Genomic DNA, 23,303 nt, shown 5'->3' on the forward strand with positions numbered 1-23,303 from the left:
CTACTGGGCAGATACCCTGAGAAAACCATAATTCAAAAAGAGTCATGTACCACAATGTTCATTGCAGCTCTATTTACAATAGCCAGGACATGGAAGCAACCTACGTGTCCATTGACAGATGAATGGATAAAGAAGATGTGGCACATATATACAATGGAATATTACTCAACCATAAAAAGAAACGAAATTGAGTTATTTGTAGTGAGGTGGATAAATGTAGAATTTGTCGTACACTGTGAAGTAAGTCAGAAAGAGAAAAACAAATACCATATGCTAAGACTTATATATGGAATCTAAAGAAAAAAAATGGTTATGAAGAACCTAGGGGCAGGACATGAATAAAGATGCAGATGTAGAGAATGGACTTGAGGACACTGGGATGGGGAAGGGTAAGCTGGGACGAAGTGAGAGAGTGGCATGAACATATATACACTACCAAATATAAAACAGCTACATAGAACAGGGAGATCAGCTCAGTGCTTTGTTACCACCTAGAGGGGTGGGATAGGGAGGGTGAGAGGGATACCCATGAGGGAGGAGATATGGGTATATATGTATATGTATAGCTGATTCACTTTGTTATAAAACAGAAATGAACACACTGTTTTAAAGCAATTATACTCCAATAAAGATGTTTAAAAAAATTAAAAAAGAAACTGATGGATGTAGCAAATACAGAACACAGGCCAGAATTCCATAGCAAAGAGGAGGCTGGAGAAGGGTGGAGGGTGGATGTGGAAGGCAAATAAAAAATATCCAGTGCAGTTCATTCTGGAGTTTTAAAAATTGTGAGCCAACAGCATTGCTTTATGAAGAGAATCCATGAGGGGAGAGCCTATATAAACAAAATGTGTTACTCTCATGTTAAAAAGAGTTGAAACGAAAATTTCAGTGATTTAAGCTTAAGAGTGCTTGCATTTGTAATGTTAATTTGATGAATAACCTTCACAGTACAAAATAATAAATATAAATTTATTGTTATAAAAAACATTGAGTAAACTAGGAATAGAACTATGCTTTCAGAATAGGACAAAGCATATAGGTTGGAATGGAACAGAAATTATCATACATGAGAAGCACCTAGAAACCTAGAAACTATATTAGAATGGCCATTTTAAGTGTTAGGGAAATTTGATAGTCACATAGGAAAAAAATATTAACTTAGAATCCTAACTCACACAATGCAAAAAAAAATAATTGCTGGATTAAAGATATAAATGAACAATGCAACTTTTCATAGTACTAGAGCAATGTCAAGGAATATTTTTATAATGAAGGAGACCTTTCAGAACAAAAGCACAAAACCCAGAGTTGATAAAGGAAATAAGTGATAGATTTAACTAAATAAAAAGAAGTAATTACTGTTTGGTGAATAACACCAGAAATAAAAATTTAATAACAAAACCAAAAGCCAATGCATGGATAAAACTAATTACATCAAAGAATAAAAGTTAACATCCATACTATATCAACATTTTCTACATACAAATGAAAGAGATAAATAATTTAACAAAACAGTAGTATTAATACTAGTAATAGTGTTTATGTAATATTTAACATAAGTATTTTTGAATGCTGTATATTACAAACCCATTTGAGCATCATAACACATCTATGATGTTGTCACAAATACTACCTTCATTATCCACATTTTAGAATTGAAGAAGTACAGAGTAACTTGGTCAGGTAAAAACAACAGCTACAACAATAACAGTAAATAACTCATGGATTCATGATTTAAACCTAGATAGTTCTAGAGTTCATGCTAAAAAGAGGTCATAATTTGGATAATGAGAATTTAAGGTAGCAATAAAATTCAGATCATCAAACAGGTAAACTGTGGAACATACTGCGAGATGGTGGAAAAATATATATGAAAACAGAATAATAACTTGAGTGGAGGGATGGTGAGGTAACTTAAATGATAGGTTGGAGAAAGTATTACTGGATCAGTTATGAATAGAAATGAGGTAAATGCAGGTGACTAACACGAAAAGTAAAAGGAGAGCACTACGTCCACAGTTGCATCATTTGAATATCATCTTCTCATTAGTCTAAGTGCTGCAAATGTTCCATAATTTTCCAAGTTAGCACACTGTAATTTAACTCTGTTTAGAAGGTCTTAACAGAGCCATAAATCAAGTTTATATTGACCTCCTCAGAATATCAGAGCCTAAACTAAAACACTTGGAAAAGATTTTTAACCCCACTACACTATACTATTCATAGGGTCCTGGAATTATAATTTATAATTCATATTGTATGATTGTATAATTATTGATGTGTTTCAACTAACACACCACTGGTTATGGTAATAGATGTAAAATATGGTAAATGAATTAACAGGTCAATACAAAGTATTATGGCTTGATCCCTTAATTGATTTTAGCCTTCTTGGCTATGAGAGTTTTCAGTGATAATAAAATGCGCTCTGAATTTCAGATACTAATGAGAAAGGAGGTCTTGTGAAGTAAGAGTTTACCAAAAATTTTCAGGTGAAATGTATTATCTACTGATAATAAAGGAAGATTATGCTGATTCCTTTGTAACTGGGTGAATATCTGATTAAATCTAAAAAAGAAAACTAGATAAATTGAACTTGTTCAAAATTAAAACCTTTTGTGTCACAAATAATATTACCAAGAAAGTGAAAAGACAACCCAGTGAGTGAGACAAAGTATTTACAAATCATATATTTGATAAGGGACTTGTATCTAGAATATATAAAGAACATTTGCAATTCAAAAATTTAAATCAACCCAATTTAAAAATGGACAAATGATTTGAAAAGACACCCCACCAAAGAAGATAAATAAATGGTCAATAAACACATGAAAAAATGTTCAACATCACTAGTTGTTAGGGAAATGAAAATCAAAACCACAATGAGATACCACTTCATACTCACTAAGATGGCTATAATAAAAAAGACAAGTGTTGCTAAGCATGTGGAAAAATCAGAGCCCTCATACATTGCTAGTAGAAATTAAAATGATACAGCTGCTGTGGGAAAGTCTCACAATTCCTCAAAATGTTAAACATAGAATTAACACATGACTGAGCATTTCCACTCCTAGGTATATAGCCAAAGGAAATGAGAACATACTTCCACACAAATATTTATATATGAATGTTTTTTCTATTCATATTACATGATCTATTCTGCTGAGTTAGCATATTGGGCATTCATTTATTTTTACACGATGAGCATGTATTAGTCTTACCATGTGTTAGCTTGCTTTGTATTTCAGTTTTTAAGGAGTACATTGTATGATTCATCAATGAATTGTCAATCATTTTTGGAAAGTTGGCTAGTTGTCCTGAGAGGCTCCTCACAAGGGAACACCTTGTTAAATTCACTACAAGCCAGATTTCAAATGTTTTATTAAACCTCAGTTAAAAATATATTTAATGTAGTGACCCAGTATATACACACACTCAGTCACTCATTAGAATCATCCTAAATATTGTACACTCTCAATGATTTATTCTATTCTGTTCTTTTTTTTTCTATTCTATGCTATCTTATCCTATTCTGTTCTATTTCATTAGAAAGTATGCTGGAGGGGTTGTGTGGATGAAGGAATTAATAGGTGGAGCACAGAGGACTTTAAGAACAGTGAAAATACTCTCTATGATACTATAATGATGTATACATGTCATGCACTTGTCCAATTCCATAGAATGTATAACACCAAGAATAAACTCTAATGTAAACCGTGGACTTTGGGTGATGAAGGTGTGTCAGTGTAGGTGCATCAGTTGTAATAAATATACTACTCTGTTGAAGGATGTTGATAATGGGGGAAGCTATGTTTGTGTGGAAGCTAGGGGATAAATGGGAAATCTCTGTACCTTCCTCTTAAGTCTGATATGAACCCAAAACAGCTCTTAAAAATAGAATTTAAAATAAAAAACTAAAAATAGTTCCAAATTTGATAATTCCAACATCTGGGTTATCTCAGAGTAGGTCTTCATTAGTTTATCTTCTCTTGAGAAAAAAAAAAGACTGCTGGACACAATTGATATAGTGACTACAAGTGGGTTGCCACCTGCAGTTTACAAAACACTGGTCTGGGGTCTAGAACACAGCCTTTCAAGATGAAGTATATTTGAATAGGATCACTTTGTTTGCCTCTTCATTTTTCTAGGCTGACTCTTCTCTTCATATTGTGTTTCTCCTAATAGAATTAACTTGACTATGTTTGCTTACTTATTAATGATATTATTATTATTATTATTAAAAATAATGAAAATTTATGTAGCACTGGCTATTTGCCAGAAAATGTACTAATAATTTTTCATTCATTGCTTCATTTAATTATCACAACACTTTCATGGGTTAGATACTATTAAAATCTTTGTTTCACAGATGAGGACACTGAGGCACAAAAAGGTGAGTATGAAATACTCAATATATGACACTGTCCTAAGTGCTTTACAAATAATTTTCTAATTACTCTTCCAAAACTGTACTTCAAAAGATTAATATTGGTATGATCCCCATCTTAAAAATGGGTTTATAAAAGTTTAAGAAGCTCACCCAAAGTAATACAATTAGTAAATAGTGGAATTGGATCAGACCCTGGAGTCCAAGAAAGTAATTATTATGAATTCCAGTCTTTCATCAACTTTTGGGTGTTTCTGTCCCTTTAGTTAATTATTTACTCATAGATTTATTAAAGTTCACAAATTGCTAGTCACGTTCATGCTGTGTGGCTTTGATTAGTTTTATTATGAAGACAATATTATTCCCATTATCCTTACCTTTCAGTGAAGGTGTTGGAATTTCAACTTGCATTAATGGCATGGGGCATCTGGGAACAAAAACGAATAAGGCATATTTCTTCCATTGAGAAGCTCACAGTCAGTGGGGAGAAACAGATAAGTAAGCAGTAAAAAATTGTTAGTGTGGTACACAGATATTAACAAGATGCAACTGAAAGGACAGAACAACTAATTCTGTCATGGAAAGTTGGGTAAGATTTCAAGAGAAGAGTTATTATTTAAACTGAGCTTGAAAGGAAGAATAAGATTTTGCCAGGTCACAAAGGGGACAAGGACATTCTAGGAAGATATAATTATCTGTCATTACATGTGAAAATGCACACCACCTATGCTATACCAGGGACTATTTTGATGTTTACCCTCTACAATCATCTCATTGTAAAATATAGAGTTCTATGCTAACGAATTTAATCCACCAACATACTCAATCCAATTGCTGATATAACAATCCATTATGTTTCTTGGCATTTTCCACAAATATGTGATGTTTAATTTTATTCTAGTTTACTGTGTACACCATTTTTAAAGGCATGGATTAAAGGTATGAACTGTATATGAGTAAAAGTATAAAACACTTGTCAAATGTTTGAAATAATAATTATTTTCATAACTGGCCAGTTAAAATATTATAATAAATTTTATTTAATTAATATGTATTAATCAATGAAAATACTAATAGTATTTAACATTTTGTTACCCTTATTATGTGCTAAGAACTTTACATATATTAATCTTGATATTGTTTAATCCTTACAACAGTCTCATAAGGTAAATGTTATCGTTATCTCTATTTTGAAGAACCAAAGATAGAGAGGCTCAGAGAGACTGGGCACCTTGCCTCAACAATCTAGTAATTAGCAAATTTAAACCTAGGAAATCTTAACTCTAGGACTTGTGCCCCTTCCTAACCAGAAGGTACAGGAGTCACAAAGAGAAAATGCTGGCTTTTCAAGTGGAGTTTAACACCCAATAAAAAATACATATGTGTGCATAATTGTTAGAAAGGAGTCATTTAAAAATGAAAAGACAGGGGAAAAAAAGAAAGCCAGAGTTTTTACTGAGTAGAGAAATAGCTAGTCACTAGTTTCATAGCAGAAACTTATAAGGAGAAATGTAAACATGCCCTGCTTTGTTGAGGGGGAAGTATTATAACTTTAAGAAAAATGATAAAATTGTCAAAATGCAAGAAATTTAAAATGCTCATCATCATCATTATATTTGCCCTAGGATACAGTAAAATTCACTTTTTTTCATCAAAATGAAAAGGAAAACTAACCATTGCACCATCAAAGAAATTCCTGACCCTCCACCATAGGTTTGTTTTTACTATAACTGGTATATGTGGTCATGATGAAGATTTCAAAGATGGTAGAGAAGTGGGAAAATACAAAATATAAGCATACTACTCTGCCATTTTATTCCCCAATGTTAACAATCATAAAGAGTTGCTTTCCAAATATAAAGTGTTTGGCAACTTGCTTTCCTTATCAGTATATCCAGATTTAGCATGTACAGATCCATCTCACTTTTAGTGGCTGAATAGTTTTCCATTGTATAGATGTATCACAATTCATTTAAGCAGCTCTCTACTGATGGTCAAAAGGCGTGTGCAGTTTACATTTTAACTGATTTTGTAAAATTGTGCTCCAAAAGGAGTACTTCAATTTTGACTCCTAGTAATAAAATAAAAAATTGCCTCTTTCTTCACTTACTTATGAAAGACTAGTATTATCATTTTTTTTTCTATTTAGAAGGTAAAAGTTACTATCTTGTATTTTCATTGTATTTCTCTAATTATAAGTATGGCTGAATATCTTTACATATGTTTTTAAGACATATGTTGTTTTCAATTAACTACAATTTCATATTTCAATTTGGTTGTTTTCCTTTTTCTGATTCATTCTAAAGAGTGGAAATAGCCTCCTTCCATCCACAAGATATGTTACAGCAGCATGACTTTTATTTTTTTTTCAAATGAAAATGTACTTTTTTATTAGTTTTATATTCCTTTTTTTAAATTAATTTTTATTGGAGTATAGTTGCTTTACAATGTTGTGTTAGAAGAAAATCCAAAAAAGAGGGGATATATTTACATGTGTAGCTGATTCATTTTGCTGTACAGTAGAAACTAACACAACATTGTAAAACATGACTTTTAAAATCCTGACCCATTGAATGATGCGGAGATATGTCCAAGGAGTAGGTATGGGAAAATAAGCCTGAGTGACAATTTTCTTTGAAATTCCATCCTAGAATACAGGTTACTTTTCAGAATTATGGGATCAAAATGAAACTATTAACAACTCCACTTCACTGATTATCTACTGTTTCACTGTAGTTTAACTAATATTCATAAGAAGAATGCCAGAAAATCTATAGCTAATGAAGATTTCATTCTTTTTTACCTGTATGTTTATTTATTTAGAAGACTTTAAGGGAGATTTTTGCTAGATTTTTTGTAATAGAGGCAATATCTTGATGCACTTTGAACTTAAGTATCTACACAATTTGCAGTTGACAGTCATGAAAACTAACAAAAAATAAGCAATTACATGTTTATCTCACTTTCATATCCTTCCAATAGTAGAAATGTATCTATGTAGTTTCAAAAGAAAATACAGTGTGTCTAGCTCTGAAATTCAGATGTTTTTTGGAAAACATTAGTAGCAGCAGGTAAAGAAAATTGGTATGTATTATATGATGTAAGCCCAGAGACCCAGTAATCCAGATACACAGGATTGTGAGGTATGATTGTCCTCATCACCACCACCAATTCCACTGTCCCCCCAAATCTAGCAAATTTGAGGGTAAGCTCCAGGGGCTTGCTCATGTAGGCATTTATTTGGATTACAGCTGTACTTGAGCAGGTGGCTTGGGTAAGTTTTTGACCAGAGAATGGCACTATTCTCATACAGCCTCTTCTTTTTTTCTGTCTGCTTTTAATATTTTCTCTTGATCAATGGTTTTGAGCAATTTGATTATGAGGTACCTTGGTCTACTTTTCTTCATGTTTCCTGTTCTTCTTGCTTCTGAGTTTCTTTTATCTGTGGGTTTATAGTTTTCATCAAACTTTTTAAATTTTTGGACAGTGTTTACTCATTTTTTTTTCTCTTTCAGCCTCTCTCTCCTTTCCTGCAGGGACTGAAATTAAACATATATTAGGCTTCTTTAAGTTATCCCATTGTTCACTGATGCTGATGCTCTGTGAATTTTTTTCTTCTCTGTGGCATTTTGAATTACTTCAATTGCTTTGTCTTAAAGTTCACTAATTTATTTGTCAATGTAGAATCTGCTTTTTATCCCCTCCAGTGTATATTTTTCTTCATAGACATTTTAGTTTTCACCTCAAATATTGTATTCTTCATGATTAGAAGTTCAATTTGGGTCTTTTTTCACTTCTCCAATGACTATAGTTAACTTTTTGAGCATACAAAATACAGATATAATAACATTTTAAATGTCCTTATTTAATTCTAACATTGGGGTCAGTTTCAAGACTGATTTATTTTTCTCATTATAGGTTACATTTTCCTTTTTTGCGTGCCTGACATTTGTGAATTTTTTCTTGGTGAGTGCTAAATAATTTTGTAGTCCTATAAATATTCTTGAGTTGTGTTCTAGGGTAAAGTTTAGTTACTTAGAAACAGTTTTCTCCTTTTGGTCTTTCTTTTAAGATATGGTACAAGAACAGAAGTGCTCAAAATAACAATTCATTATTTTATTTCTTGAAGGAAAAGCTAATTATTAGAAAATTGAAGGCCAATTTCTTATCCCTGGATGCAAGCAAAAATCTTCTTTCAGTATTATCTCAGTTATTAATATGTTCAGTACATTCATGGGCATAGGAACTGCTATAATATGTGACATTTTGTAAAAGCCAAGTCTTTTATTAGGGAAGCTTGAGTTGACTGAAATGGGTAATCACTCTCTGGTTCAAAAAGAATTCCAAGACCTTTTATAAGTACCTGGCTTTTGTTGACTAGCTCGAGACTCAAACAATGCATTATTTTGTTTCTAGAAGGAAAAGTTTATTAAATCTCAAACAACCCACTTGACTTTCAGACAAATATTTGTTCATTTGTTTCTTTCAAGTTGTAGATGAAATGTTAAAGTACATTGCAAAAATTATAGAAAATATATCAAAATATTACCCTTTGTTTTTAATTCTCTTTCACCACTTTCATTTTCATGTATTTTTATGGTTACAATTACAGTGTATATATGTTTGTATTTTACCTGTCACCTGATGATATATTATCAATATTTTCCCATGTACTACTGAGTCTTCACAAGTGTTATCACTTTTAGTGTGTTCATGATATTCAGTTTAATATATAATCCATAATATGATTAATCCTCTTCATTTGAAACTTAGGTTGTTTCTTTTCTTTCCCTGTTTGTTTTTATTTTTATAAATAATGCATTCATTAAAATTAGTTATTATTTTTTTAGGATAGGTTCCCACAGGAGAGATTACTGAGTCAAGGAATATTATAATTTTCATGGCTCTTGATACATATTGCAAAATCACCTTCAAGAAGTGTTATTTGAATTTACATTACCAGAAATGTACCAATTCCACAATAGCTTTGTTAGCATTTAAAACAGATTAGCAAATAGACAAACATACAACACGTTTTGTTCTTTTCATAGGTTAAAAAAGACATTTTATTTTATTTTTATTTGTTTACAAAATTTGAACATTGTTTCATATATGTGTTCCAAAAATTTATTTTCTCTTCTGTGATGTGTCTGTTGATGTCTTTTGTTTATACAAACAGACTTTTAAAATATAATCCATTCCCTCATTTTTGTTATTGTGATATGACATAAAATTTGTCATTTTAAGTGTAAAATTCAGTGCCATTAAGTATATTCATAAAGTTGTGCAACCATCATCACTATCTATTTCCAAATTTTTTACCACCTCAAACTGTACCAGTTATGCAATAAATCCCTATTATTCCATTGTCCAAACTTCTGGTTATCTCTAATCTACTTTGTTTCTGTGGATTTGCCAATTCTAGACGTTTCATATAAGTGCAACCATACAATATCTATCCTCCTGTATCTAGCTTATTTCAAATAGAATAATGTTTTTAAGGTTCAACTACATTACAGCATGTCTCAGAACTTCATTCATTTTATGGTACTACACATTTCATTATGGATATACCACAAAAAATAAAATGAAATATAATCCATTCCTATATTGGTGACTTACTGCACTCTGTTTTGTGATTCTGATATGAAATAAAATTTATTTTATTGGTATTGTTGTTTGGTTTTATTACAATAGTAGTTGTATCTTCATTCTAGAAAATTCTAAATCTGTAGGAAAATCACAAGATGAATTTTTAAAAAAAATGTATCTATAATACCATTATTCAATGGCATTTCTTGTATGCTTTCATCCAGTGTTTGTGTATTGCAAATTTAAAAAACAAAGTAGTATATTGTAACACAGTTTCTTTCATGTCTTCTTCATTCAGATTATTTCAATATGCTTTGATAATCCAATTTTAATGGTCACATTCTTATCATATGGATATATCATAATTTATTATAGCACTTTATTATGTCTGGACAGTTTATTTGCAAAAAGAAAACACTACAACAAATGTAGTTGTATAAATTATTTAGAGAATACAACAGGTTATCCCTTAGAATAAATTATTAGAAGTGGAATTACAGATACTCATTGTCAAACTGTTTTCTGGAAATCTTGCATGAAATTATGCACCCACCAGTAGAAATCTGCTTCATTGGATTGCTTCCAAATATTGGGCATTTTTTGTTCTTTATCAGTTTTATAGACAAAAGTATTGTCTCTATTTTAAATCACTTTGATCATTTTTAATGTCTAACATTTAAAAACTAAATGTATTGTTCACCTGTATAATTTTTATCAAAGCTTCATTTGGGGTACATTGAAGAAGCAGAAAATAAATCTATCAGGCAGTTCTGAAATTTACATCTATTAGAGGACCACTTAAGAGGCTATTGAGTATACTGGGTAATAATATTGTAATAATCCTTGAGACAGAAAATTAAGGCTTGAAATATGACTGTGGTCATGGAAATAGCATAACAGAAGTTTGGAGAGATGTTTTAGAATAGAAGTTAAGATTTGATTGCTGATAAGATATGGGAGAGAGAGAGAAGGAACTAACAAACATGACAATACAGTTTCTTGGCTAGGTGACAGAGGAATGAGGATGGCATTAAATGTGATAAGAATTACGTGAAGATCATGTTTAAGGAAAAAATATGGGCAGTGTTCAACATGAGATATTTGAAGTATCATTATATACAATCTGAGGAAATGGTTTCTCGGCAGGCAGAGTTCTTATATATCAATTATTACATTTACATCAGTAGAACAGAAAAAATATCCCCCAAACAATCACCTGTATATGCATAAGAACTAATGTACAATAAAAGTGTGGTGTTTCAGGGACTTCCCTAGTGGTTCAGTGGTTAAGACTCTGCCCTTCTACTGCAGGGGGCATGGGTTTGATCCCTGGTTGCCAAAGTAACATCCCACATGCCTCACAGTGCGGCCAAAAAAAATGCTGTTTCAAATAATTAAAAATGGAGTAGACTAATAATTAGTGATGTTGAGCATCTTTTCATGTGTCTTTTGGCCATCTGTATAACTTCTTTGGAGAAGTGACTATTTAGAAATTCTGCCATTTTTTTTTGATTGGGTTTTTTTTTTTTTTTGATATTGAGCTGTATGGGCTGTTTGTACATTTTGCAGATTAATCCCTTGTTGGTCGCATGGTTTCCAAATATTTTCTCCCATTCTGTAGGATGTCTTTTCATTTTGTTTGTGGTTTCCTTTTCTGTGAAAAAGCTTTTAAGTTTAATTAGGTCTAGTTTGTCTATTTTTCTTCCTATTTCCATTACCATAGGAGGTGGATCAAAAAAGATACTGTTGTGATTTATGTCAGAGAGTGTTCTGCCCATGTTTTCCTCTAAGAGTTTTATAGTATCCAGTCTTACATTTAGGGCTTTAATCCATTTTGAGTTTATTTTTGTTTATAGTGTTAGAGAATGTTCTAATATCATTCTTTTACATGTAGCTGTCCAGTTTTCCCCAGCACCACTTAATAAAGAGACTGTCTTTTCTTCACTATATATTCTTGTCTCATTTGTCATAGATTAATTGACCATAGGTGTGTGGCTTTATTTCAGGGCTTTCTATCCTGTTCCATTAATCTATATTTCTGTTTTTCATCCAGTACTATACTGTGCAAAAGAAAAAAAAAACTACAATGAGGTATCACTTCATACCAGTCAGAATGGCTATCATCAAAAAGTATACAAACAGTAAATACTGGAAAGGATGTGGAGAAAAAGGAACCCTCCTACACTGTTGGTGGGAATGTAAATTGGTACAACCACTAGGGAGAACAGCATGGATGTTCCTTAAAAAACTAAAAATAGAGCTACCATATGATCCTGCAATCCAACTCCTGCGCTTATATCCAGAAAAAACATAATTTGAAAAGTTACTTGCACCCCAATATTCATTGCAGCACTATTTACAATAGCTAAGACATGGAAGGAAACTAAATGTCCATCAACAGAGTAATGGATAAAGAAGATGTGGTATTTATACACAATGGAATATTACTCAGCCATGAAAAAGAATGAAATAATGCCACTTGCAGCAACATGGATGGACCTAGATATTATCATACTAAGTGAAGTAAGCCAGACAAAGACAAATATCATATGATATCACTTATATGTAGAATCTAAAAAAAAATGATACAAATGAACTTACTTACAAAACAGAAAGAGACACACAGACATAGAAAACAAAATTATGGTTACCAAAGGGAAAAGGGGAGTGGGGGGAGGGATATATTAGGAGGTTTGGATTAACATATACACACTACTGTTTAAAAAATAGATAACCAACAAGGACCTACTGTATAGCACAGGGAGCTATACTCAATATTTTGTAATAACTTATAAGGGAAAAGAATCACTGGGCTGTACACCTGAAACTAACATGATATTGTAAATCAACTATACTTCAATTTAAAAAAATGGAGTAGACTAGTCAATAAGTGTTGTTTGGAGACCTATCTGTTTAGAAATAAAAGTAAAGTTAGATCATTTGCCTCACACCTTACACCAAAATAAATTCCAAATGGACTAAAGATTTAAATGTAAAAAACAAAACTCTAATCATATCAGAAGAAACTTATTGTGTGTTTAAAACTCAAGGTAAAGAAGGACTTTGTGATTATGATCTGAAACCCAGAATCCATAAGGAAATAAATTAACCATTCAACAACATAAAAAAATTTAAATTATACATGGTAACAATAAAGGGCAAAGACATAGGCAACACATATATCAGACAATGGGTAATGTACATAATATATACAGAAGTCTTATAGGAAAATAATTTTAAAAACCATTACAAATAAAAATGGACCAACAAACATATAGAATTATTTTAAATTACTAGTAATCAGTAAAATGAAAATTTAAAATAAAATAAAATTGAAAAATTGAAAAGAAATATTCAGAGAGTTACTGAATTTCTTTCATTACACTGGCAAAAGTTTAAAACGTTTATAATATCCACTTTGATGAGAATATTGGGAAATAGGTTTTCTCAAAGATTACTAGGAATATATGTTCATAAAGCATCTTTTCTTTTAATTTTTATTTTTTAATTGAAGTATAGTTAATTTACAATATTGTGCCAATCTCTGCTGTACAGCGAAGTGAATCAGTTATACACATATAAACATTCTTTTTTAAAAATATTATTTTCCATTATGGTTTATCACAGGGTATTAAATATAGTTCCTTGTGCTATACAGTAGGACCTTGTTGTTTATCCATCATATATATAATTATGTCTGCTAATCACACATTCCCAGTCCCTCCCTCTCCCAACCCCCTCCTCTTTGGCAACCACAGGTCTGTTCTGTATGTGTGTGAGTCTGTTTCTGTTTTGTAGATTGGTTCATTTGTGCCATATTTTAGATTCCACATATAAGTGAGTGATATCATATGGTATTTGTCTTTCTCTTTCTGACTTAGTTCACTTAGTATGATAATCTCTATTTGCATCCATGTTGCTGCAAATGGCATTATTTCATTCTTTATTACAGTTGAGTAGTATTCCATTGTATATATGTACCACATCTTCTTTAGCCATTCATCTGTCGATAGACATTTAAGTTGTTTCCATGTTTTGGCTATTGTGAATACTGCTGCTATGAACATAGGGAAGCAAGTATCTTTTTGAATTATAGTTTTGTCCAGGTATATGCCCAGGGGTGGGATTGCTGGATCATATGATAATTCTATTTTTAGTTTTCTGAGGAAACTCCACACTGTTTTCCATAGTGGCTGTACCATCTTATATTCCCACCAACAGTGTAAGAGTGTTCCCTTTTCTCCACACCCTTTCCAGTGTTTGTTATTTGTAGACTTTTTAATGATGGCCATTCTGACTGGTGTGATGTGATACCTTATTGTAGTTTTGATTTACATTTCTCTAATAATTAGTGATGTTGAGCATCTTTTCATGTGCCTACTGGCCATCTGTATGTCTTCTTTGGAAAAATGTCTATTAAGGTCTTCTGCCTAGTTTTCGATTGGGTTGTTTGGTTTTTTTGTTGTTGAGTTGTATGAGCTGTTTGTGTATTTTGGAGATTAAGCCCTTGTCTCTCACATCATTTGCAAATATTTTCTCCCATTACATATGTTGTCTTTTTGTTTTTTTATGGCTTTCTTTGCTGAGCAAAACTTGTAAGTTTGATTAATCCCATTTATTTATTTTTGTTTTTGTTTCTATTGCCTTGGGAGACTGCCCTAAGAAAACATTGGTACAACTTATATCAGAGAATGTTTTGCCTATGTTCTCTTCTAGGAGTTTTATGGTGTCATGTCTTATGTTTAAGTCTTTAAGCCATTTTGAGTTTATTTTTGTGCATGGTGTGAGGATGTGTTGTAACTTCATTGATTCACTTGCAGCTGTCCAACTTTCCCAGCACCACTTGCTGAAGAGACTGTCTTTTTCTCATTTTATATTCTTGCCTCCTTTGTCAAGAAGGAATTGACCATAGGTGTGGGTTTTTTTTTTTCTGCGTTTTCTACTCTGTTGCATTGAGCCGTATGTCTGCTTTTGTACTAATACCACACTGTTTTGTTTACTGTAGCTTTGTAGTATTGTCTGAATTCTGGGAGAGTTATGCCTCCTGCTTTGTTTTTTTCCCTCAGGATTGCTTTGGCAATTCTGGGTCTGTTATGGTTCCATATAAATTTTTGGATTATTTGTTCTAGTTCTGTGAAAAATGTCTCGGGTATTTTGATAGGGATTTCATTAAATCCGTGGATTGCTTTGGGTAGTATTGCCATGTTAACAGTATTAATTCTTCCAATCCAAGAGCATAGGCTAGCTTTCCATTTCTTTGAAGCCTCTTTAATTTCCTTTAATAATGCTTTGTAGTTTTCAGCATATAAGTCTTTCACCTCCTTGGTCAGGTTTATTCCTAGGTATGTTTTTTTTTTTAGTGCAATTTTAAAAGGTATTGTGTTTTGTTTTTTTTTTTTTTTACATTCCTTTTCTGATATTTCATTGTTAGTGTTAAGAAATGCAACCAATTTTTGAATGCTAATCTTGTATCCTGATACTTTGTTGAATTTATTTATTAGCTCTAGTGTTTTTTGTGTGGAATCCTTAGGGTTTTCTATATATAGTATCATGTCATCTGCATATAGTGACAATTTTTACTTCTTCCCTTCCAATTCATACATTTTATTTCTTTTTCTTGCCTGATTGCTGTGGCTAGGACTTCCAATACTATGTTGAATAGAAGTGGTGAGGGTGGGCATCCTTGTCTTGTTTCAGATTTTAGTGGGAAGGCTTTTACCTTTTCACAATTGAATATTATACTGGATGTGCGTTTGTCATAAATGTCTTTTACTATGTTGAGATATGTTCCCTCTATTCCCACTTTGGTAAGAGTTTTTATCATGAATGGATGTTGAATTTTGTCAAATGCTTTTTCTGCATCTATTGAGATGATCATGTGTTTTTTTTTTACTTTTCTTTTGTTAATGTGGTGTATTACATTGATTTGCAAATGTCAAACCAACCTTTTGAACTTGAGATGAATTCCACTTGGTTGTGGTATATGATATTTTTTATGCCTTGTTGGATTTGGTTTGCTAATATTTTGTTGAGAATTTTTGCATCTATATTCATCGAAGATATTAGCCTGTAATTTTCTTTTTTGTTGGTGTCTTTGTCTGGTTTTGGTATCAGGGTGATGAAGGCTTCATAAAGTGTTTTGGGAGTGTTCCCTCCTCTTCAGTCTTTTGCAAGAGTTTGAGAAGAATTGCTATAAGGTCTTCACTATAAGTTCTTCTTTGTAGGTCTGATAGAATTCGCCTGTGAAGTCATCTGGTTCTGGACTTCTGTTTGTAGGGAGTTCTTTTGTTTGTTTGTTTGTTTTTATTACAGGTTCTATTTCACTTCTAGTTCTAGTGATTGGTCTGTTCAAATCATCTATTTCTTCTTGATTCAGTTTTGGTGGGCTGTATGTTTCTAGAAAGTTGTCTATTTCTTCTATGTTGTCAAATTTGTTGGTATATAATTGTTCATAGTGTTCTCTTATCGTTTTATGTATTTCTGTGGTATCAGTTGAGATTTCTCCTTCATTTCTTATTTTATTTCGGTTCTCTCTCTTTTCTTCTTGGTGAGCCTGGCTAGAGGTTTGTCATTTTTCTTTACTCTTTCAAAGAAACAGCTCTGGGTTTTATTGACATTTTTCTATTGTTTTTTTAATCTCTATTTTATTTATTTCCTCCCTGATCTTTATTATTTCATTCCTTCTGCTGACCTTAGGTTTTGTTTGTTCTTCTTTTTATAATTCTTTTAAGTGGTCATTTAGGTTGTTGACTTGAGATTTTTCTTGTTTTTGATGAAGGCCTGTATCACTATGAACTTCCCTCTAAGAACTGCTTTTGTATGGTTGTGTTTTCATTGTCATTTGTCTCAAGGTATTTTTTAATTTCCCCTTTGATTTCCTCGTTGACCCATTGGTTTTAAGTAGCATATCGTTTAGTCTCCATGTAGTCATTTTGGTCTCATTTCTTTTCCTGTGGTTGATTTCTAGTTTCATGCCATTGTGGTTGGAGAAGATGCTTGAAATAAATTCTATACTCTTAAATTTGTTGAGGTTAGTTTTGTGCCCCAGTATGTGGTCAATGCTAGAGAATGTTCCGTGTGTACTTGAAAAGAATATGTATTCGGTTTTTTTTTTGTTTTTTTTTTTTTGTTTTTTTTTTGATGCAATGTCCTGAAAATATCAATTAAGTCTAGCTGTTCTATTGTACCATTTAGGACCTCTGTTGCTTTATTGATTCTCTGTCTGGAAGATCTGTCCATTGATGTGAGTTTGGTGTTACATTCTCCTATTATTATTGTATTCCCATCAATTTCTCCCTTTATGTCTGTTAGTATTTGTTTTATGTATTTGGGTGCTCCTATATTAGCTTCAAATAAGTTGATGAGTGTAATATCCTCTTCTTGTATTGATCCTTTTATCATTATATACTGTCCTTCTTTATCTTTCTTTATAGTCTTTAAAGTCTATTTTGTCTGATATGAGTATTGCAACTCTTGCTTTCTTGTCATTTCCGTTTGCCTGAAATATCTTTCTCCATCCCTTCACTTTCAATCTATGTGTGTCCTTTGCCCTAAGGTCAGTCTCTTTTAGGCAGTATATTGTAGGTTCTTGTTTTTTTAACCAATCTGCCATTCTATGTCTTTTTTTTCTTTTTTTTTTTTTTTTTTTTTGCAGTATGCAGGCCTCTCACTGTTGTGGCCTCTCCCATTGCAGAGCACAGGCTCCGGACGCGCAGGCTCAGCGGCCATGGCTCATGGGCCCAGCCACTCCATGGCATGTGGGATCTTCCCAGACTGGGGCATGAACCTGTGTCCCCTGCATCGGCAGACGGACTCTCAACCACAGTGCCACCAGGGAAGCCCATTCTATGTCTTTTTATTGGAGCATTCAGTCCATTGACATTTAAGGTAATTATTGATACATATGTATTTATTGCCATTTCAAACCTTGTTTTCCAGTTGATTCTTTGTTTCTTCTTTGTTCCTTTCTTTTTCTTTTTCTTTTTTGTGGTTTGATGATTTCCTTTTATTTTATGCTTGTGTTCTTTTTGGGTTTTGTGACTCTATTGTATGATTTCCTTTTATTTTATGCTTGTGTTCTTTTTGGGTTTTGTGACTCTACTGTATGTTTTTGATTTGGCGTTGCCCTGTTTCTCAAGTATGTTAACCCCTTCCTATATCTGCTTGCTTTAGACTGATAGTTATATAGGCTCCAAGACATTCTAAAAAAAGAAAAGAAAAATAATCTGCATTGTCTTACTCTCCTTCCCCACATTTTATGATTTTGATGTCCCTTTTTACATTCTCATGTTTATCATTTTGCTGTTCCTTGTGTTTATCATTGCTTTCACAAATAGTATTTTTTTTCTTTTTGATCTGTATACTGGCTAGTTTAAGTGATTTACTTATCAGTTGTGATTTCCTCTTTCCTATATCTTCTTGCTTCTTTTCTATTTAGAGATGACCTTTTAATATTTCTTTTAGGATAGGTTTAGTATTGCCGTATTCTTTTAGTTTTTGCTTGTCTGAGAAATTATTTCTCCTCCTATTCTAAATGATAATCTTGCTGGATAGAACACTGTAGGTTGCAGCTTTTTCTCTTTCAAGACTTTGAATATATTTTGCCACACCCTTCTGGCCTGCAGTGTTTCTGTAGAGAAATCAGCTAATAGCCTCATGCGGGTTCCCTTGTAATTAACTCGTTGTTTTTCTCTTGGTGCCTTCAGAATCCTCTCTTTATCTTTAACTTTTGCCACTTTTATCATAGTATGTCTTGGCATATGTCTGTTTGGGTTCATCTTGTTTGGGACCCTCTGTGCTTCCTGTATCTGGATATCTGTTTCCTTCTTTAGGTTTGGGAAGTTTTCAGCCATAGTTTCTTCAAATACATTTTCAATCCCCTTTTCTCCTTCTCCTTCTGGAATCCCTATTATGCATAGATTGGCCTGCTTTATATTATCCCATAGGTCTCTTATATTGCTTTCTTTTTTTTTTTCATTTGGCTTTCTTCCTGCTGTTTTTTATTGGGTAATTTCCATTATTATATCTTCCATGTCACTTATTCTTTCTTCTACATTATTCATTCCACTATTCATTGCCTTGAGCTCAGCTTTCATCTCAGCAAATGAAGTTTCTAATTTTTCTTGGCTCCTCCTTATAGTTTCTAGTTCCTTTTTACAGTAATCTGCATTTCTGTTGATAGCCTTTCTTAATTCCTTCAGTATTTTCATCACCTTCTTTTTGAACTTGGTGTCTGTTAGACTGAAGAGATCTGTTTCATGTTTTTTTTCCTTCAGGGGAATTCTCTTGGCCTTTTAACTGAGAGTCATTCCTCTGCTTCTTCATTTTGCTTATATTACTCTTACTCTGTGAGTTTAGGAGAAACAAATATCTACTGTACTCTTGGAGGGCTATTTATATGTGGGAACATCCCTGCATAGCTTGTGCCAGTTTAATATTTTTTTGGTGTGAGGGCTGTATTTGGTTTGGTGTGAGGGCTGTATTTGGTTTGGATGCTTGTTTTCTCTTTCCTCAGTGTGTGCTGGCCATTATCCCCTTGATAATGGGTGTGTGCAGGTGCATGGACCGTGTACACACTCCCAGGAAGGTGAGGGCAGCAGTTGGCACTGAGTTGTGGGACGTTCAGTAGTGGCAGCAGGTCACACATACCCCTGGGTGGCAGGGGTAGTGGTTCACACAGGGTCATGGGATCCTCTGCAGTGGCAATAGGCCACGTGCACTCCCAGGGAAGTTGGGGCAGTGGTGGGTACTGTTGCAGGACCCTTGTTGGCAGGCCGCACATGCTCCTGGAAAGGTGGGGTCAGCAACCTGCACCCACTCACAGGATCCTCGGTAGTGGCAGTGGTTTGTGCCCGCCTCTGGAGTCCAAGATGGCAGTGGTGGCTCACACCCACCCCTGTAGCTTATGTAGGTGGTGTTCTGCCACATGAGAGCATGTGACACCTGAAAGAAGCTCATATAGTAGGCCCGCCCCTCTCCTCACTCATCCCCCAACAATGGTGCCTTGCCTCTCTGGTGGGTCCAGGCTTCTTCCCATACTCCCTTGGTTGTTGTGCACCACACCCTAGCACCCTCAGGCTGTCTTCATGCAATCAACTTCAGTCCTCTCTCCAGGGTTTGACCTTCAAAGCCCAAGCCACAGCACCCAGACCCTTCACACCCCAACAGACCAGCATCTCAGGCTAGAGAGTGCCAGTCAGCACCAATCATCTGTGCAGGTTTCTCTCTGCTTTGGCCTCTGAAAACCTGTTGCTGTGTTCTCTTCTGAGGCTCCAAAGCTCCCCCTCTGTCCTGGCTGATCTCCCCACCAGTGAGGGGACTTCCCTGTATGTGGAAAACTTTCTTCTTTCAGAGCTCCTTCCCAGGGGTGCAGGTTCCATCCCGATTCTTTTCTCTCTTTTTTTTTTCTTTTTTCTTTTGTACTACCCAGTTATGGGGAGATTTTCTTGCCCTTTTGGAGGTCTGAGGTCTTCTGCCAGTGTTCAGTAGATGTTCTGTGAGAGTCGTTCCACTTGTAGATGTATTTTTTTTTTTTTTTTGCAATTTGTGGGTCTCTCACTGTTGTGGCCGCTCCCGTTGCGGAGCACAGGCTCCAGACACACAGGCTCAGCGGCCATGGCTCACGGGCCCAGCCACTCCACGGCATGTGGGATCTTCCCGGACCGGGGCACAAACCCATGTCCCCTGATCGGCAGGCGGACTCTCAACCATTGCGCCACCAGGGAAGCCCCTTGTAGATATATTTTTGATGTATCTTTGGGGGAAGGTGAGCTCCACATCCTACTGCTCCACCATCTTGATATTTGCTTTTCCATAAAGTTTGACAGCATGTACTAAAATCCTTACATGTGCCTTAGATCAAGCAGTTTTACTTATGGGATTATATTTCACAGACAACCTTGTAAATGTACATTAAAATATGGTACAAATTATTACAGGAATGTTTGTAATAGATTAAAAATTAAAAATAAGAGAAATGTCTAGCAATGAGGAAATTATTTACTAAATTATGGTACATTTAAGCTATGAGATATTATGCTATTTATTGAAAATTTTTCTATGAACTACTATGAGATTAAAAAAATCAAATCACAGAAAATACATATAAGATGACCCCATTCACATGTATATATATTCATGTGTGTGCATGCACATGTGTGTACATGTGCACACTTGTGGAGACACTAGCTGCCTTACAAGTATCCAGTTCCCCTAAGGTTCACATGTACTCTCTTTTGATTTTTTAGCACAACTAATTTTTCAACAGATCTCCTTTATCCCTGAACATTTTTGGGTAGATTTCTGTTCCTTACAGGTAAATAATCCCTAAGTCAAACTGAGAGTTTAGGTTGGAGGTAGAGTTTTGTATTGTTTTGTTAGGAAAAGAAGTATTGGGCACAATGTGGAGTAATGAAGAAAATTTAGCAGAGAGGATCTGATTAAAAGTAGGAGAAGGAGATAAACTACACAGGAGAGATCCCTGAAGGCACAGGAAGAAAGTTTAGCCTTGGAAAGATGGAGAGTTACATTCTTTTTGGCCAGGAGATGAGGAATATAAATTTCGAACAAATGATCAAAATTGCTCCCTGGTTTGTGTACTACAACATAGTTAAAATACATTGAGAGTACTGGTATGTCCGTAAGTGTAACCATATTTGTTAAATGAGGGAAGGACTATTAACCCTTTAAACTTATTTGACAAACTGCTGAATGACATGGGCATCTATTCTACTGATATTATAAAGAACTTCTAGATGCAGAAACTGAAACAAGTCCTGAACAATTTAATCACCTCCCTTCCCCTATCCAACTTATCTTGTGTTCTTTATTGTTACTGTATGGAGAGTATCACTGTCCAACAACAAATATTTTGATGGGACCAATGTTGGGTGTTGGTTTGGATGAAAATCTATCAGGCCATAATTGGATGAAAAGTAACTTTGCTGGACCTATTATTATCCTGGCATTCCTGCAATGTATGGCTAATGAGAATAAAATTAGAGATTGAAGAGAAGATACATGTTTTAACATATTGGTAATAATTTCGTAGACCATGTGTGTGGTAAAGAATTTACTAGCCTAAAAGATATTAGTTTCTCCTTCTCTTGACAGACTCACTATTTTGTGTTTTGACCACATTACTGTCTCCTTTATGCTCTCTTCTCTGTGAAACCAGGTCTTATATTTCTATTAACAGGTTTAGTATTTTTGTGCTATCAACAGTGAGTTGTTATAGATATAAATTCACCTTCTGTCCATCAAAGCCTTTTTTTTTGTTAGCCATAGGTCAAGGGAAACATGTGCAGCAAGGGAAATGACCAAAGAGATCAGTGAGGGGTTCCTCTTCCTGAACTTATGTGAAGGAAGGAGACTAGGTGTCTGTTCCAAGTGGAGAGATGATCATGTACTTGTCCCTTCCATGTGGTCCAAGTGAGGGCAGTTCATTCTCATTGTGCATTTAAAGTGTATGCACGCATATGCGCACACCCACCCGCCCCCACATATATATATATATGATCGAGAAAAATATATCATTCGGAGTCTCTTCTGTGATAACTATTTTCTATGACCTCTTTCAAACTCCTTGTCTTGATGAGCTGGAAATATTTCTTATCATTTGGTACAGAAAAGCTGGTAGACGGAGAGAAATAGGGAAAGAAGACTTACTTGTTCTTCATCCTTGAATTGTTTCATGACAGCTCATTGAGAATCATAAAATAACTTCTACTATGGATGGATCAGATGGGAAAATAAAGTACCCTCTGTTATAAAGTTGCAAGGTAACATAGAATTCTGATAGTAAATAGCCCAAGAGCACCTATAGTTAAATTTAAGTCCATATTTTCTACTCAATGAAAATAAAATTATGGCTATCAAATGTCTCAGTAAAATTTTCTTTCTTTCCCTGGAAATAGTGAACTCAAGCCTACAAGGCAGTATCTATTAAACTATAATTCTTTGTAATTTAGTCTGATTTTAGTTATCAGTTGCTTACTTATTTATTTATAGTTATTTTGTAAATAGTTCTAAGAAGAGCTGGCTATGTTATTGTTCAATAGTTCAGCCCCTTGAGGCCGTTGCTGACCAAGTGCCATGTATTTTAAAAAGAAAGTCTTAATTATGAAAGCCCTGAAGTAAGAAATTCCTTTGTTTAAAATACCCTGCAAACCATTTGGTGCATCATTTGCATGTTCATAGTTCCAAATTACTGAGGTTATGATGTGTGTTATAAATTAATTATCATGTACATAGTGAATTAGCCACCTACTGAGTTTTCTAAGTGGGTTTATTTCTTCCGTGTCTTTAAATATAAGATCCACTT

Source organism: Stenella coeruleoalba, assembly GCF_951394435.1.
Source record: "Stenella coeruleoalba genome assembly, chromosome: X".
In the NCBI taxonomy this organism is placed as follows: Eukaryota; Metazoa; Chordata; class Mammalia; order Artiodactyla; family Delphinidae; genus Stenella; species Stenella coeruleoalba.